General features: G+C 45.0%; 1 long non-coding RNA gene across 4 annotated transcripts; it reads left to right on the top strand.

The window, feature by feature from the left end:
• Positions 1–1,888: 1,888 nt before the first annotated feature.
• Positions 1,889–17,121, top strand: LOC146020437 (uncharacterized). 4 transcript variants are annotated; one of them, XR_014450790.1, is made up of 5 exons: positions 1,889–2,076; positions 10,856–10,916; positions 16,010–16,084; positions 16,589–16,701; positions 16,972–17,121. It is a non-coding gene; the product is annotated as an uncharacterized LOC146020437 (long non-coding RNA). The 4 variants fall into 4 exon arrangements; XR_014450791.1 differs by lacking the exon at positions 10,856–10,916; XR_014450792.1 differs by lacking the exons at positions 1,889–2,076; positions 10,856–10,916 and adding an exon at positions 3,535–3,924.
• Positions 17,122–18,194: the final 1,073 nt, after the last annotated feature.

Below are 18,194 nucleotides of genomic sequence, written 5' to 3'. Positions count from 1 at the left end.
CAGCGACGCCGTGTGAGACGCACGCGCGTCCCAATCAGATGGAGCACCTCTGCGCCAGCGATCGCCAGTGCAGGCATGCTGGCGATCCCCGGGCAAGAACTAGAGGCGCTCCATCTGTACTCTTGGGATTTAGGTAACTCCATTGGGATTGACAAGGGCTGAAGTGTGCCAGCAGGAGCTTGTCAGGAAACTTTATGTTGTGCACATATCGGACATAATGCCACAATTTCTATAACCTCTTTTCTTATCTGTGGCCACCAGTATGACTGCTTTAAAATCTCTAGAGTCTTTTGGGCACCATGATGCCCTGAAAATATGGACATATTTGCCCAGGACAATAACTTTTGGCGAAGCTCAGTAGAGACAAACATTTTGCCATGAAATTAACACTGGAGAGACTTCTGTGGCAGCAAATGCTGTAGGGTTGACAACAGGAATATTTTTCTTGCGGTAATTGGTCCTCCTCCATGGATCATGATAAAGCATTGGCTATCACATTCTGAGAACCTGGTAGATACATTATTTTAAAAGAATATCTGGAGAAGAACAGAGACTTCAAGCCTGATGAGGATTCAAACACGGGCCTTAATCCAGATCTGATTGCAGTACAAATTTGTTTGGAAAATGGGCAAAACCATGTGCACTGCAGGTGGGGCAGATGTAACATGTGAAGAGAGAGTTAGATTTGTGTGAGTTATTTTGTTTCTGTGCAGGGTAAATACTGGCTGCATTATTTTTACACTGCAGTTTAGATTTTAGTTTCAACATACCCCATACGTGTGCTTTCTTTTCATCTTCAATCTTTCTCGCTATCCTTTATTTTTTCCACCCCGAGGGTACCTTTCTATAAGAACAGACGTATCCCAAGAGGCATATTAGCCCCCATGACTAAAAACAAACACGATTAATCTGACCAGATCACAGATTGGTCGACACGAGACTGAGTCGACATTCTAGTCCATTTTGATCATAGATCACAGAGACACCACCATCAACTTATCCAGACAACACAAGAATCAGTCCATATAGGCTGATCGCAGTGTGCTTTCTTTTCATCTTCATTCTTTCTCGCTATCCTTTATTTTTCACACATTGATTGTACACTTAAAATGCTTGGTCACCAGGATCAGAACATTGGGGGTTATTCTAGTTCACTCTTTCTGACAAATTCCTTCTTAGATGGACAAAACCATGTGCACTGCAGGGGGGCAGATGTAACATGTGCAGAGAGAATTAGATTTGGGTGAGTTATTTTGTTTCTGTGCAGGGTAAACACTGGCTGCTTTATTTTTACACTGCCATATAGATCTCACTCAAGTAAAACCCCACCCAAATCTAACTCTCTCTGCACAAGTAACATCTGCCCCACCTGCAGTGCACATGGTTTTGTCCATCTAAGAAGGAATTTGTCAGAAAGAGTGAACTAGAATAACCCCCATTTAGACCCAACAATTCAGCCCATGAAGCTGATCACAATATACTTCCATTTCATCTTCAATCTCTCTTGCTATCTTTTCCACTCCGATGGTTATCACCTTCCTATAAGTACGGACTTATCTCAATGAGGCACACAAGCCTCTATCAATACACACAAACACGATGAACCTGTCCAGATTATAGAATGGTCGACATGAGATCGAGTCGACATCAGTGCCCATTTGACTGATGATTATAGAGACCCTTTAGATGACTACACCATGATAGACATGAGAGTGCTTTGACCGATAAAATGCACAACACAACACTTTCTATATACTCATATTTAGACATCAGCTAATAAGCTGTCCTAACACCCACACTGGTAACACCACGGCTTCTTATAATTATTCACTGACAAATGTTTTTAAGATATTGAATTGTAATGGAAACTTTGCTTTTTTACAGGATGTTTTAACTGGCTGATCTGACGGCGCCGGACAGACGCTCCCGTGAACCGCTTTACTCATAGAGAGCTTGCGGTTCAGCACCATGACGCTGACACGCAAAGTAAGTTCCACTCTATTTCCGGCTTCCGCCTTCCGGTCCCAGCGACTTCCGGCAGCGGGCTCCCCAGCGTCAGAATGATCTCGCCACACGGTAATATCACCCTATTTAAGTTTGATGTTTGATCACGATTGTTGTTGTTCTTACACCTTGACAAAGGGGCTAGTCCCCGAAACGTTGGAGTATCACTAAAACGATTTTTGAAAACCCATTGAGTGCCGCTGTCTGTTTGTACCTGGATTGTACCTGGATACAACTACACATATATATATATATATATATATTTGTAAATATATTTGATGTTTTTGTATGTGTCACTCATTTTTGTATATTGTAATTTCCAATATGAATTGTAAACTTCCATCGCCCCTGAGGAAGTCATTCTATATGACGAAACGCGTTGGAAATTCTACTCGACTTTGGAAGTCTTAACCCTCAATGAAATTATATATTTGTTTTATGAAGTGATGTTGAAGATTGCCCTAAAGGCTTTTTTTATTGATATTAATAAATTGTTTTTTATTCAGTGGCTGTGATTATATCCATTAGCGCACCCTGCTTTCCCTTTTCTTTGCATCTCTAAAACCCTGTGTCCTGTCTAACAGGGGACTCCGCAGTGGTGCAGCCAACTTTCTGATTTGAGCGCAAGTTTGGGGGTTTTGTGTGTATTTTTTAATATATTATTTATTTTCCATGATGGTCCAGCATAGCCACTATCTACAATATTTTGGAGGGTGTCCGTCATACTCAGGGCTGGTGCAACCTTCCCCCCAGGCAAATCCCCCACCTGCCCGCCGCCCGCTGCGGGGGAGATTTCAGCGGGCAGCAGGCGGCGGGCGGGGGGTGCGGATGATACTCACCTGCTCCCAGCCCCCGCGGCACTTCCTGCTTTCTATGGTACGGGTACCTCTATGGTACCTCTCCTCCTTGGCGGCTCAGTACCGCCCTCCAGTGGCCGGCGCCCTAGGCAAATGCCTAGACCTACCCTGGTAATACTACAAATACAGCACACCAACACATTTATGCACCCATTTCTTTAGTAAATGTTTTGTTGATACAGTCTACCAGTCTGAGTGCCTAATAATAACAGTTTCTTCTATTGCGCATACATATTCCGCAGCGCTTTAGAAAGAATATTTGAACATTCACATCAGTCCCTGCCCCAGTGGAGCTTACAATCTATATTCCCTACCACATGTATACACAGACATTCTAGGGTTAATTTTGTTGGGAGCCAATTAGCCTACCAGTATATTTTTGGAATGTGGGAGGAAACCTGAGTATCCGAAGGAAACCCACGCAAGTATGGTGAGAATATACAAACTCCGCACAGTTAGGGCCATGGTGGGAATGGAACCCATGACCTCAGTGCTGTGCGGCAGTAATGCTAACCATAACACCATCGGTACTACCTCTTCCACCCCAGCTCTGCATCCATGTATTCAGAAGGCACCAGAGCACTGCTGTGCTCTCTCGTGCTCTCTCGTGTGTAATGAAAAAACAAACATACAATTTTTTTAAATTTCAATAATTAACTTGCAGGTATGTCTCTAGATAAGAATGTCGACTTCGTCACAGGCTTCATTGAGCTATACAGGGGTTATGAATGCCTCTGGAATGTCACTTCCAGTGACTATTTTAATAAGCTGAAGAGGAGTGCCACATTGAAGGACATTCTAGAGTTCAGTAGGACCTACTACACCTCCGCAACCACAGACTGGGTCCAGAAGAGATGGCAAAATCTCCGCACTCTTTTTTATAAAAGAGCACAGGAAGGTGGAGAGTTCTTAGAAGTCGGGGGCAGCCACCTCACAAATCTACACACCAACACTGTGGTATTACCCACAGATCATGTTTCTGGTGGGGCATGAAGCGACCAGAACAGGAATCACCTCGCACCCCAGCAACAAAGAAGTGGGTGAAGGTTCTCAGGCCACCTCTGTAAGTACATATTAATTGATTTTTTTTTTTTTTATAAATGCCAACACTTTTTTTTTTTTAAATGTCCCCCACACTGTACACCCTGCACCCATTTCATTCTACTCCTCATCTTCGGTCCGATAGAGCAGCAGTAAAGATCTCTGGAAAAATGGCTGCGTAGTGACCCATAGCCACATTACAGAACTGTCTCCCTCCTCCGCCTTACCACAGACTGCAGATATGCTGGCGCGGATTCAGTTTTCAAGTGTACAATACATGCAGGATGTCAGCACTCTCCCTTTCTCCCTGGGTCTGTCAAAGCAGGGCTCAATGGCCTCATGGGATTTGCAGTTTATCCTTAACTGCATAAAGTTTTGACCCAGTAAAAGATAAAGTACAATCCCCGTGATGCAACTGTTCCTACTTCTATGGCTGGCCGGGTGCCTTTGATACATAGCTGAAGTTGCAAAAGGGACAATGGCGCTGTAAGTGGCCGCACTGCCGCAAAATCCCAGGAGGAGGGAAGTGACATGCCCCCCACCCCTCTCCAGCACTGGGCATAGGAGTCTGCCATCCCTAGGCATGGGCAGTTGCCTCGTATGCCTATGCCTAGGGCCGACTCAGTCCTCTGCCATGGCTTGCCACTCCCCCATGCTTGCAGGGAGCTAAAACAGAAAAAGGAGAAATTATGATTAAAACATGTAATAAAAGTGTTTTATTTCAACATACAGGAAGAACTTTCTGAAGTGAATGTCCCTACAAATCCAGATTTGACATTCCAATCCAAAATAGAGTATTCTAGTACACCTGTTCCTCCATCAAATTAAGAAAATTCAGCACCAGCACCTTCTCCACAGCCACATACTCAGGCTTCAAGGAAACGCAGCCGAAAGAAAAAAACACACAGGCCAAAGATGATATCGTATTTCAGGAACTGAAGAGGCCACTGTCCAAGCCACCGGATCGTTTCGCCAATTTTGGTGTCTATATAGCGAACACTATACGCAAACTTCCCACAGAGCAGGCCCTTCAATTTCAGCGCATAACATCCGAATGCTTGTATAAAGCGTGCTCTGGATGTCTCATTTCTCGCAGCACTGTCCTAGAACTTCCCACCCAAACCATTTCTGCAATGCAACCCCAGCCCCAAGCTACCTGTTCCTCAGCAATTTACAGAGCCATGTTGGCAGATGAGGAGCTGCTCGATTAGTCTTCATTGTAAGTTTAAAATCCCTCTAAATATGGTGCACCAGGTTTTGTGTATAGTGCACCATATTTATAGGCAATTATACAGCTTTATATATTTTTTTTTACCCCTGGGCTGGTTATACTTCGGAATGGGCAGATGGGGATATTTTTCCCTTTTAAAAAACATTACACACAGAAGCATTTACACATTTCCCAGAGTTTCTTTGGGTACACCCTCCTTTTTTGTTGGCATGCCTATGAAACGATTGGTGGCCCCAGCATCCTCCTCCTGACCACCCTTCCTGAAGCAAAAGGCATATTCGCTCATGCGCAAACCCCAACCATCGGGGACTGGGCTGAATGTGGACAACGACAAGTGGGTCTGAATTGGCCCCTATATACACTGTCATAAAATGTATTTAAATAAACTTCTAATGGGGTTAATGCCCACATTTTCCTCCACCATAGACCCCTTATTGTGTTGCTTGTTGCTTTCCACAATTAACACATTTAAATTTAGAAATAAATCATGTAAAAAAGAAGAAAAACACCATCAATTAAACCATTTATTTTAACCATCACAATCAATTTTAAGTTTTGCATCACAACCAAGAACAACAGTCCTGCCACCACTAAAGTTTATCTAATTGCATCCTCCTGCCAGGGGACCGCACCTACCCCATTAAAATAGGCCAGGTATTCCTCCCTGGCCAATTTTGCTTGAGCGTTCGCCCTGGAGATGGCCAGTGGTGGTTGCACAGAGGACAGATGGACAACCTCCTCTGATAGGTTGTGGTCTTCTATTGCTGCTGCTGTGCTCATTGTCCTATGCTGGGTGGCTTTGTGGCATAAAAAGTTATGAAGGACACAACAAGCAGTCACCACCCAGTAAATTTTTGTCAACCTGCAAGTAGATTGCAGTATTGAAAACGCGGAAGCGGTTGGAGAGTATTCCAAAAGCATTTTCTACAATACGGCGTGCCCTTGATAACCTGTAATTATAGGTCTGCTTCTCCATTGTAAGTTGCCAATGTGGAAATGGCTTCATGATGTTCTCGTGTAGTGCAAAGGCCTCATCCGCCACAAAAACAAAATTGAGGGCATGCTTGGCAACCTCTCTAGTAGGCAACTTTAGGGTCTTTTCAGTGAGCCACCATCTGAGGCCTGTCCATTCTTGCCAACATCAATGAAGAAAAAACTCATAGTTGGTATTCACCACTGCCATCAGTGGGTTAGGGAAATTCCACCTGTTATCAAAATCCTCTGCGACGGCTTGCCATTCCTCCATGCTTGCAGGTAGCTAAACCAAAGAAAGAAACATGATAAATAAATCATGTAGTGAGGGTGTTTTATTTCTACATATAGTAAGAATGTGAATGCATGTATAAAGCGCGCTCTGTATGTCTCACTCTTCGCAGTACTGTCTAGGACCTCCCACTTAACCCCAAACTGTTTCTACCATGCAACCAGTGTTTCCTCTAAGCTGTGCACATGCACAAAACTCGCTGAGTGTGCGCACAGACATTACAGCCAAGCGCATAAAGTTATGTTGACACCGGTCAGAGCTGCAGCCGGATCCAGGCATGTTTTAGTTGAGTGGTTGCACAGGGCGCCGCCATATTGGAGCCTGGAGCCATCCTGCGTACTCTGTGGTGCCAGCGTCAGATGCCGGCACCATACAGTGCGCACTGAGTAGCTCAGCAGCAGCCCACCTACCAGAGGCCCACCAAAGTCACTGGATTTAGGCACGATAGCCCCATGGTAAGGGGAATGTCACTGTGGGGGCATATATTTACCTGGCACTGTGGGGGGCATATAAAAATTAACCATTTGTTTACTAGGCCTTTATACCTTTATGTGATGCACAAAAATTTTAATTTCCTTCCAAAGTTGCACAGCCAATATTTTTTGCCACACACAGCCTTAGTAAAATTAGAGGGAACTTTACATGCAACCCCAGCCTACACCCCACTACTACCTGTTCCTCGGCAATTTACAGGGCCATGTTGGCAGATGATGAGCTGCCTGATTATTCTTAATTGTAGATTTTAAATAATTCCCTATAAATATGGTGCACTAGGGTATATGGTGTATTTATTCAATGAATACACACATAATGTAGGTGCATAGTCATGGCTCTGGGAATACAAAGCACTTTTGATCTAAAAAAAAAAATTACCATATATAAAACTGTTTTACAAGTTGGAAAAGCAGGTGTGGTGTGTTTTTATTTACCTTTAAAAACTGGTTCTGTCGCACCTTGACAATAGCCTTGCAGGTGTATGGGATAATACGCCCCAAAGCCTGCGCAGAGATAAAGGCCCAGAACTTTAGATCCTCAAGTGACCCCCCTGTAGCCAGATACCTCAGCCTTTCCTCAGCAGGGATGGTCCTCCGCATCTTGGTGTCTTGCCTCTTGATATAGGGAGTCACCAGTTCCAGAAACTCTTGGAATGTGGTGTCATCCATTCGCAGGTAATTGCGATAGTCCTCTTGGTTGTTCTCCTTAATCTCGGCCAGGAGCGACATGTGGGAGAGAGAGTCCCTCCTCCGAAGCCACTCATTGGTCCAGCAGGACCTCTACTTCTTCCGTTGCTGGGCTCTCTCACATTTCAACTTCAGAAAACCATAGACTTGAAGAAGGTGATAGCTAGAATCCATGACAGAATCGGAAAGAATGCACTTTGTTTAGAAAAGCTAAACAAAGAAATGCACTGTAGCTATGTAAATGCTCAGCAAGTAAAAACCAGCCTCAATAGTTACAAAACAGAGTGTGCAGAGAGTTAAAATGGCCCCTGCTTTATATAGCACTGTTCAGGCCACTCCCTAGGGCCATCCCATACGATAAATCTCATGGCACATCCAATTTGCGTCAGATAAATCTCAAGTGATTTATCATATGATAAATCACGTGTGATAAATCACATGTGATTTATCTGATGCAAATTGGATGTAAAAAATGGCACATCAAGTGTCAAATTGTATGTAGGCCTCCTGGGAAGCTGCTGGGGAAGTTCAAGGGAAATCAGATGCAATTTTACAGGTCAGAAAAATCTTATAGTGTATGGGGGCCTTAAGAGAATGGGTGCTGGGGTAAAAGGTTTGAGGAGTTAAAAGGCAGACACAGCTTCTTCAGGCCATACCGCAAGATTGACCCCCTTCTGAGTGAGCGCTGTAATGGGGATAATTAAAGGGGGAAAAATTTGGTAATAGTTGGCTAAGCCAATGAATCGCAGGACTGCTTTTAAAGTTGTGACCTGAAACCACCCAGTAATTGCCTCTAACTTCTTGGGATCCATGTGGAGTTCAGATCTAGATATTATACCCTATGAAGGGAATTGAGGAAACTTCAAACATACACTTAGGGTCTTATTTTAGTTCACTCAGGGCAGTGTTCAATGTCCCTAATCGCGATGTGCAGCGAATCCTGTTTAGGATTCGCTGCACTTTCGCCGGGTTCTGGAGGGCTGGAGCCCTCGCTGACACAGTATTCAATGAGGCAGGGGCTCGCTGCCCCTGACCGCGAATGTGAACCCCTGCGGCTGACGCCGCAGGGAGCCTGAGGACGGCGGCAGGCAGGGAGAGGGAAGTCTCCCTGCCTGCCCCAGAACGTATGTGGTGGGGGAGGTGGGCTCCCCGGGAGCCAGGCAGCACAGGCTGCCCCCCGGGAGAGCCAGCAGGGGACCGGGTATTCACTGCACCCGATCATGCATATGTAATGATCGGGAACAGTGAATATATGAATATCTAATGAGCAGCTCTTGGCTCCCGGCCCCCTGCTGGCTGCTATGTGAATTTTTTTAAATTAAATATATATTCATGTGCTATAAGCACATGAATAAAAATAGCATGCCCCTTCACAGAATAAAATTCCTGATATTTTGACACCAAATGTAAAACAACAACAACTTTATTTTAAAAGTTCACTTTCCACTTCACCATGAAAAGATGGCGATTTGTTACACGGCAACACACGGCGAAAATCACTTTTCAGAGAAGTGCACGTTGAATAGGGTGATTCACTTTCTGACCCAAAAAATCACCTTCCAACGCGAAAATAGCAAATTCGCAGTGAAACAGGGCGAATTATCCTCATTGAAAACTGCCCTTAGAGGCAAATTCCTTCTTAGTTGGACAAAACCATGTGCACTGCAGGTGAGGCAGATGTAACTTGTGCAGAGAGAATTAGATCTGGGTGGGGTTTTTCTTCAAAGTGAGATCTACAGATGGGGCAGGTCCCATCTTTGCAGGGGATGGCGATGGCGACGCCAGCCGCCATTCCCCGCCAACGCCATAGCTATAGCGAGAAGTGGACGCGCGCGCACGAGAGGCTTTCAGCGCTTCCCCCGGGTCACCGCCGGCTTGTCAGCGTTGACCCGGGGTCCCCGCCGCCTGCCCAAACCTCCCCCTCAACCCTGTCCGTCTCCCTGAAGCAGAGGCGGACAGGGTTCCCGTCGCCCCGCTAACGAAGGTTGAGACGCGCGTGAGACGCACGCGCGTCTCAGTCAGACTTGAGGCAGGCCGCTGGCAGATCGCCAGCGCTGACGTTCTAGCGATTCACCAGCAAAGAAGAGGCCTGCCCCATCTGTATATTGCAGTGTAAAAATAATGCAGCCAGTATTTTCCCTGCACAGAAACAAAATAACTCACCCAAAGCTAATTCTTTCTGCACATGTTACATCTGCCCTCCCTGCAGTGCACATGGTTTTGTCCAGCTAAGAAGGAATTTGCCTCTAAGAGTGAACTAGAATAAGGCCCTTAGAGAGCTTGCCATAGATTTTATTCTGTCTGAGTTAGGAAAGAACCTCTTTCACTTGGGAGTGATGAGACTCAATTGGGGAAATTTACTAAGATGTGTATTCTACTTCACATGTGATGTTGCTATGGGCAACCAATCAGTTCCTGTCTACTATCTTCTAGAGCAGGGCTGGGCAACACCGGCCCTCCAGATGTTGATGAACTACACATCCCAGCATGCCTTGCATCAGTTTCAGCAAGGCCACATAGCAAAACTAATGCAAAGCATCCTGGGATGTGTAGTTCATCAACATCTGGAGGGCCGGTGTTGCCCAGCCCTGTTCTAGAGGGTGCTAAATAAATAAGAAGTAGTTTCTGATTGGTTTCCCATAGCAACATCACATGTGAAGTAGAATACACATCTTAGTAAATTTCCCCCAATATCTTCAGAAAAATGTAGAATGTCGTCTAAGTATATGTCAAGGAATTTATACAAGAAATCAAGGAAGATCTTGTTTACAAATTGATGAAAAACTGCTGGTGCATTGCAGAGACTGAAGGGCATCACTAAGTATTTGTAGACGCCGGCTCTCATATTGAAAGCAGTTTTCCATTCATCACCTTTACGAATTCTGATGAGATTATGGGGGAAATTTACTAAAGGAAATATGTAAAAATTAGGTGTATTTGTATCCAGAAATACACATATTTCTGACATTTACTATGCCGAAAATACTGCAATTCGTATTCGTATTGATAGCATTATTAACATCAATACGAATACGAATTGCCGTATTTTCGGGATAGTAAATGTCAAAAATAAGTGTATTTCTGGATACAAATACACCTATTTTTTTTTACAAATTTCCTTTAGTCAATTTTCCCCTATATGTCCCACAAAGATCTAGTTTAGAAAACACTTTGCCACCCTTCACGCTATCAAAATGTTCTGTGATCAACGGAAGAGAGTAGCTGTGGTCTAAGTCTATTGTCTTTTTTCTTTACAAAAATAACCCTGTGCCAGCAGCAGAAGTTGAAGGCCGGATGAACCCCTTTTGCAAATTTTCTTGATATGTCACAATTACAAGGTGAGAAAATAGCAAAGGTAATGTTGAGTGCTATTAACATAGCACTTGAGCACCATCTGGTGGCCATTGAAGTGAAATAGCACCAATGTCAAGTATTAAATATTTTAAGCTCACCTAAATACACAGCAGGGCCGGACTGGGACCAGAAATCAGCCCTGGCATTTTTGGCACACAGGCCCATCTGCAGTAGGCAGGACCCTTGTGAGGCGAAAATAGGGCATGGTCTCATGGAAAGGAGGCGTGGCATTAGAAAAAGGAGGCATTACACATTATGGAATGTGTAATGCCCGAATCCCGCCCGATGCCCCGCCCTCTGTAGCGGCCTCCTGCACTGTCTAGACCTTAGTGCAGGAGGCCGGCGGCCATGTTCCCGAAGCCGTGGCCATATTGTTAGAGCCGCGGCCAGCGCCACCGAACACAGGAGAGTCCCAGCGTCGCCAGCAGCCAGCGGGACTCAAAATCGGCCCACCTGGTCATCGGCCCTTCTGGCATTTGCCAGGGGCAAACGCAGGATTTATAGAAGTGGGTTTCCAGAGGGGCGGAGCAAAGCACGGAGATGGACACTTAGGTGACCCAGTATATGCCGGTTCAGTTAAAGTATTATAGATGGACCAAATGTATATAAATAATCATAATATATATATATATATATATATATATATATATATCAGGCGTCAGTGTGGCACTCCGGACGGTAGTAGAAGAATTTCAGACGGACACCAAGTGTAGTCAACGTTTCATTTCTTTTATTAGAAATTTCATCAGGATACAAATAACAGTGTAGTACATACAGTACCTTATATAACCCACATAATCAGTGATGAGTAGATCCCACGCCTCCGGGAGCCACGCCGCGCCGCCGGTGTCTGTGACGTCATCAGCACCGCGTCCACACGCGGCTCAGAGGAGACGCGTCACCATAGCAACCCACGTCCATACACAGACGTGGTGCCATGGAAACAGGACTCCTACGGGCTCACGCGAGGGACACTGGAAATGACGCGTCCAACAGAATACCACGGTTACGTCGGCATGGTTACCCTACAGCGTTGATCATTACAGCTGCAATATACAAACAATACCACCACATAAAACAACCCCCAACATTATGAAAATATTAATAAAACACCAGGTTTAAGTATATGCATGTGGCACAATGAATAGCTGTGCTCGGGAGAGAAAATTTTAAAAAGAAAACATGAAAAAAGACATCGATTACATATCAACATTACAATAATTATTCAGTTCATCATGTTCTCTGATCTTCCATGACCTGTAATTAAATATCCCCAGAAATAGATGGGTTAATATAACCAGCAGATGCAGTTATCTAAGGGATACAGCATAGTATACTATAGCGATACTGAAAAAGTATTACATAAAGCATGATAATGTAATGTTCTCATTCAGGCCCAAGGGTGCCAACACCTTAAGCCTGTGAATCCAAGAGGATTCTTTACACAGCAACATACGCCCCCTGTCACCTCCTCCTGTAACCATGCCGACGTAACCGTGGTATTCTGTTGGACGCGTCATTTCCAGTGTCCCTCGCATGAGCCCGTAGGAGTCCTGTTTCCATGGCACCACGTCTGTGTATGGACGTGGGTTGCTATGGTGACGCGTCTCCTCTGAGCCGCGTGTGGACGCGGTGCTGATGACGTCACAGACACCGGCGGCGTGGCGTGGCTCCCGGAGGAGTGGGATCTACTCAGCACTGATTATGTGGGTTATATAAGGTATGTACTACACTGTTATTTGTATCCTGATGAAATTTCTAATAAAAGAAATGAAACGTTGACTACATTTGGTGTCCGTCTGAAATCCTTATACTACCGTCCGGAGTGCCACACTGACGCCTGCTATATTCTCCTTCATTGGATGTGGGGGCACGGGACTCAGCAGATTTACCATTTTACACAGTGCCGGGTCAAGACGCTTTCTATATATATATATATATACAGTGGTCGAAGTGGAAATTTTGAAGTGGGGGTATGGAAATTTTGAAGTGGGGGTATGGAAAAGTAAAGAGTGAATATAGTGCGCACCTTCGGACACCCCCCTGTCCATCAACGTCCCCTGCCAGACTGCCCCGTTGTACAGGGGTATTACAAAAGCACAATATGCGCTGCTGAGTGATCAGAGAGCATCCTGAGGGGGAAAAAAAAGTGTTTTTTTTTATCTTCAGATTAAAGTGGCGGTATGGCATACCCCCGTATACCGCCCCACTTCGACCACTGAATATATATATATATATATATATATATATATATATACATATATACATACCAGCAGTGTAGACCACTGGGCATAGCAATGTATTGGGGCCCCTACCTATCCTCCAGCGGTAGGGGTGGGGGGTGCTATGAGCGGAAGCTTTGATGTCCCGCGGGTGGTAGAGGGTATTATATCAACCACTCAGCATGTAGGGCTCAGTAATTTCCACTAATTACCCCTTTACTGCACAGATGGTGGGAGAAGGGGGCACTGGGCTGAATAAAGGGGTCCCAATAGATAACTTCCAGGGTGGTAGAGGATGTTTAATATGAGAGGAGGGGTGTATAGTGGAGTGGGCTTATTATTCATAATTTTCTGGTGGGAGGGCAGCTTGCTTGACTGCAGATATCTCCAGTTCCCGGAACTAGATTTCTTAGCTTTTAATGGAATTAAAAACTAGAGAATCCCACCTACCAAATGGGGACTAGGGTATAATAGTTCAGGAGGCAGAGAGGGGGGGTTCTGGGTACTCAGAAACCCCCCCTGCATGCGCTACTGGGCCCTGATACACAGTCAGGGCTGCCGCTAGGAATTTTGAGGCCCAGGACTGATTTCCAGTCCAGACCCCCCCCCCCTCCCTTCCCTTACTGCCTGACTCCTTCTGTAGGTCCCAAGCACAGGCTTCTTCAATGCAGGACACCGGCGGCCAATTAAAATACAGCACCAGCTGGTGAGCCAATCAGAACTTGAGTACCGGCAGTTGCTCTGATTGGCTAATGGTACACAAGCTCTGATTGGCTCAAAAGCCGATGCAGCATTTTAACTGGCCACCGGTGTCCTGCATTGAAGAAGCAGGCAGCACAGCAGAGGCAGTCGGGGGGGGGGGGGGGTGTTTGTGGTGGGCAAAAATAGCTGCCAGGGCCCTACGAGAGGCCGGAGCCCAGGACAGCTGTACCCACAGCACCCCCCTGTTGGTGGCCATGTACACATTGGCCCTTATTCAGATCTGATTGCAGTACAAATTTGTTCTCCACGTGCACTGCAGGTGGGGCAGATGTAACATGTGCAGAGAGAGTTAAATATGGGTGGGGTGTGTTGAAACTGAAATATAAATTGCAGTGTAAAAATAATGCAGGCAATATTTATCCTGCACAGAGACAAAATAACTCACACAAATCAAACTCTTTCTATACATGTTACATCTGCCCCACCTGCAGTCCACATGGTTTTGCCCATTTTGAGAACAAATTTGTACTGTGATCAGATCTAAATAAGGGCCAGAGTTTAGATTAATAAATGTATCAAGTGAACACTGTTGGTTTTTGTGTGTAATATTTTTTAGGATGGCTTTTGAACCAATATACTATGCGCTAATATAGCAGCCTGAGGTCCCACTACCAAGTAATTGAAACACCACTTCAATGAAAAAATATACAATACCAAGACAAGATATGGAAGCGTTCCTCTGGCGCTTATAATTCAAATAAAAGGTTTTCGTTTCCTTCCCAAAACAGGTGTTACCCAAAAGGAAAAAATAATACAAATAGTGTAATACTGTATATCATTTGTATGAAATCACACATGTAAATATTCACGGGGGTCCGTACCAAGTATAGTGGTCTACTTAAGAGGTAGACAATCGCATTTGATGGAGGGACAAACTCCTGTCTCCACTGGCTTTAAAAATCCTTCATATCCAAGGGAAGTCACTCAGATAGGGAATATAAAGTAAAAACACCATCATAGTGTAATACAATTGAATAAAATACAAACACATGTCCACACATAAATGTAGACAAAATGAGCGTGAGTATAGCTCCCCAAACAGGCATCCCTGGATGTGCTGTACGATATCTCATCACATCGCATGCCATACAATAATGGCATGCGATGCGATTTTTTATCGCATCCTATCTTTTTAAATTTTGCTTTAAGATTTGCTGACACAGAGCAGTGAATACATTAGATAGGAAAATCGCATCGCATGCCAGTGGGGAACCTGGGGTGGATGAGTCACTGGGGCCTGTGACAATCATCAATTCAGACTTTGTATAGTTAACTTTAAACCCAGAGAATGAGCCAAACCGCTCAATCAGTGATATTATCTCTGGAATAGCCTCCTTCGGGTTTGATGCAAATACTAACATGTCGTCGGCGAAGAGAGCCAATTTGGCTTCCTCTCCTCCAACTCTAATTCCAGTATATGTAGAGGATGCTCTTAGGGCTATGGCCAGGGGCTCCAGAGCCAGGGCAAATAGCAATGGAGACAGCGGGCATCCCTGTCATGTGCCCCTCTGTGTATAGAATGGTTGTGAAAGGAATCCATTATTGAGTATTTGCGTGGCCGGGGCAGTGTATAGGGTCTTAAGCAAAGTAATAAATTGTGGGGGGGCTCCAAGGGTACAGTTGGTGGTGCAGACCTATCCCTTGCTGTAAAAAACCTTGTAAGTATATTAACAACATGTATGTGATTTTTGTGCAATCAACTATGGCTCACCTGTTGTTGTGGAACTACATGGGCCAGCATGCCCTGACACACTGTAAGCATGACAGCTCAAAACATGACTGCCACAACTTGCTGAAATATGTAGTTCCACAACCTCGGATGGGCCAGATTTGAGACAACAGCATCTTCCACCAATACCTTGCCCATATATCATTACATTATGGAACAGATCACACAACAAATGTTTGAAGAATAACACACAGACAAAATGGTATGCGTTGTGACATTTTTACTACAGTATATTATGTCATACATAACCTGCATTTGTCAGTCGCACACAATAGAAATGTGTATTAATGTAACAAAAATTCAAGCATAGTACATGCATTATCAATTTATTTTATGTAAAATAATTATTTTTTCTCTCCATCAGGCCGTGCACTACCACCTCTTGACCCTGCGCACACGCCACCCCGGGTCTTAATACTCCGACGGGGTGGGGAAGTTGGTGAGCCACTTACTGGTGTGCTAGATACACTACTAATTGTAGATGTAGTTGCACCTATCACACCTGACACCTCCATTTGATGGATTTGTGCCTGCATAGCGATCAACGCATTGGTCTGCGCAGTACACGATTGACTAATTGAATGAATACTTTGTGCAAGGCTGCCAATATGGATATTCTGCTCCCTTACAGCAGAACTAAGTTCAGCCAGACAGGTGTCTATGGTATTTGCCATACGCACCTGAGTGCCTACACCAACCCGTACACTCCTAGACAATTTTCTCAACTGTAGAAAGGTGTCACACATGTACCCCTTAATGTTGCCCATTTCCAGACTTTGGGAGGCCATAAATTCTAGTTGTTTGTCCTTGAAATGTACCAAGGAGGTAGCTACTTGGGCAACAGAAGCAGCTGTAGGGGGAGTATTTCTGGGTGGGGGTGGGTTTGGAGTCACCCCACTTGGTGGAAGATCACTCTGTGATGATGTGTTTATTTCCTCCTCAGCTGCAAACGTGTCCACTGGTTCCAGAATTATCTCTATGTCATCCACCGGCATATCAAAGGATTCTGTGGATTGTTGTCCTAGTTGTACAGTACCTGTGGATACAGAGGAAGAGGTAAGTACAGATGCATATATTGTCCTTTCTGTCGTCAATACTGTTTTGGAAAGGGTCTGAGATGGTAGACGCCCATACCTAGGGGTGCTATGTACTTACAAATAAACCCCGATCCTGCATGAAACATTGACAATAATCTTCATTGACATGGCTAGGCCACATTATATTCATGTCCGTTGCAATGTAGCAGCTGGAGATGACTGTAATGTGATGGGTGTGTGTACTGTATGTGTAATGGCCTGTGGTTTGAACATTTACCTGCTTCCACAGATGCGGCACCATCGGAGCTTCTTCTCTTGGATGCTTGATCACTTCGGGATGGACAATCTGTGAAAGGAAAGATCGGCAGACTTTATGTACGAGCAATGGAGATGCTTTTGTGCAAAATCATCAAATAAATTACAATAATGGACAAATTTACCTTTGGTTTAGGGCTATATTATTTACTATTCATATTTTTACATTGAAGTTTTGCACCTGTAGTCAGGCAAAAAAATTAAAACACTGCTTGACACATTACAACTGTTGGCAAATCTGTGGTATGTAGGCGTGACTGCTAAACCACCAGTACACCAATGTTTTTGGGCCACATACATATGAAGCTGCTAGAAAAAATGTTACAGGTGTGGAACGATAGATGTGCAGTTGTGGAACTACAAGGCCCAGCATTCTGATAATTTTTAAAGTAGGTATAAACTATTGCCATTGACAGACCTTGCTGGGCTATGTAGTTCCACAGCACCACATTAATTAGTATAACAATACAAAATAACATTGCAGTTTAAATACATTGGCATGTATGTTTCATATTGCATGTGGTGACACTTACCAGCTCGGGGTGGGCTTGCCGGCCTATCGGTATCCACAATGTGCATCCCAGGCAGGTCATCAGGGGGGATAATTCTTTGGAGCTTCACCTCATATGATGTGTACGTTATTGTGGTGGGGCTTCCTCCGCCAGTCTTGGTGGCCTCCTCCATCTCCATTGCCATTTTCTTTTTCAGCTGCCGCTTGATGTCGTTAAACCGCTTTTTAACGTTTTTGCTTAGCCTCTTGCGGTGACTGACAGCGTTGACCGCCTGGGTGATGTCCTTCCACATACCACGTTTACGATGTGAGGTGGTCTTGTGCTGGTTTTTCCCCAGTAAGCGGTCATACAGGGGTATGATGGCCCGGACAAGCGCCACATTCTCCTCATAGCTGAATCGGACCTTTCTCCCACTTTTGGTGCGGCCAGCTTCACCCTCCCCCTCATCCTCTATATCTTCCACATGCATGTCAAAATCCTCCTCCATGCCAGTGTCTTCCTCCTCCTCCTCCTCCTCACCTCCATCTCGGACATGTGGCCCTCCTGCAGCTGCTGTGGGGTATGGGCAAGGTCCTGGCTACAGGATGGGGATGCCAGCGGATCCTCCACCTCCTCCTGCTGGGCCTGGTCTGCCAGGGCCTGGTCTGGGGCTGCCCTTGCAGTGGCCATGGTGGCTGCCACACTG

Source organism: Crinia signifera, chromosome 7 (assembly GCF_055691185.1).
Source record: "Crinia signifera chromosome 7, ASM5569118v1, whole genome shotgun sequence".
NCBI lineage: Eukaryota > Metazoa > Chordata > Amphibia > Anura > Myobatrachidae > Crinia > Crinia signifera.
The sequence above is the reverse complement of the archived record's forward strand: the minus strand, read 5'-3'. Positions and strand labels throughout refer to the sequence as shown.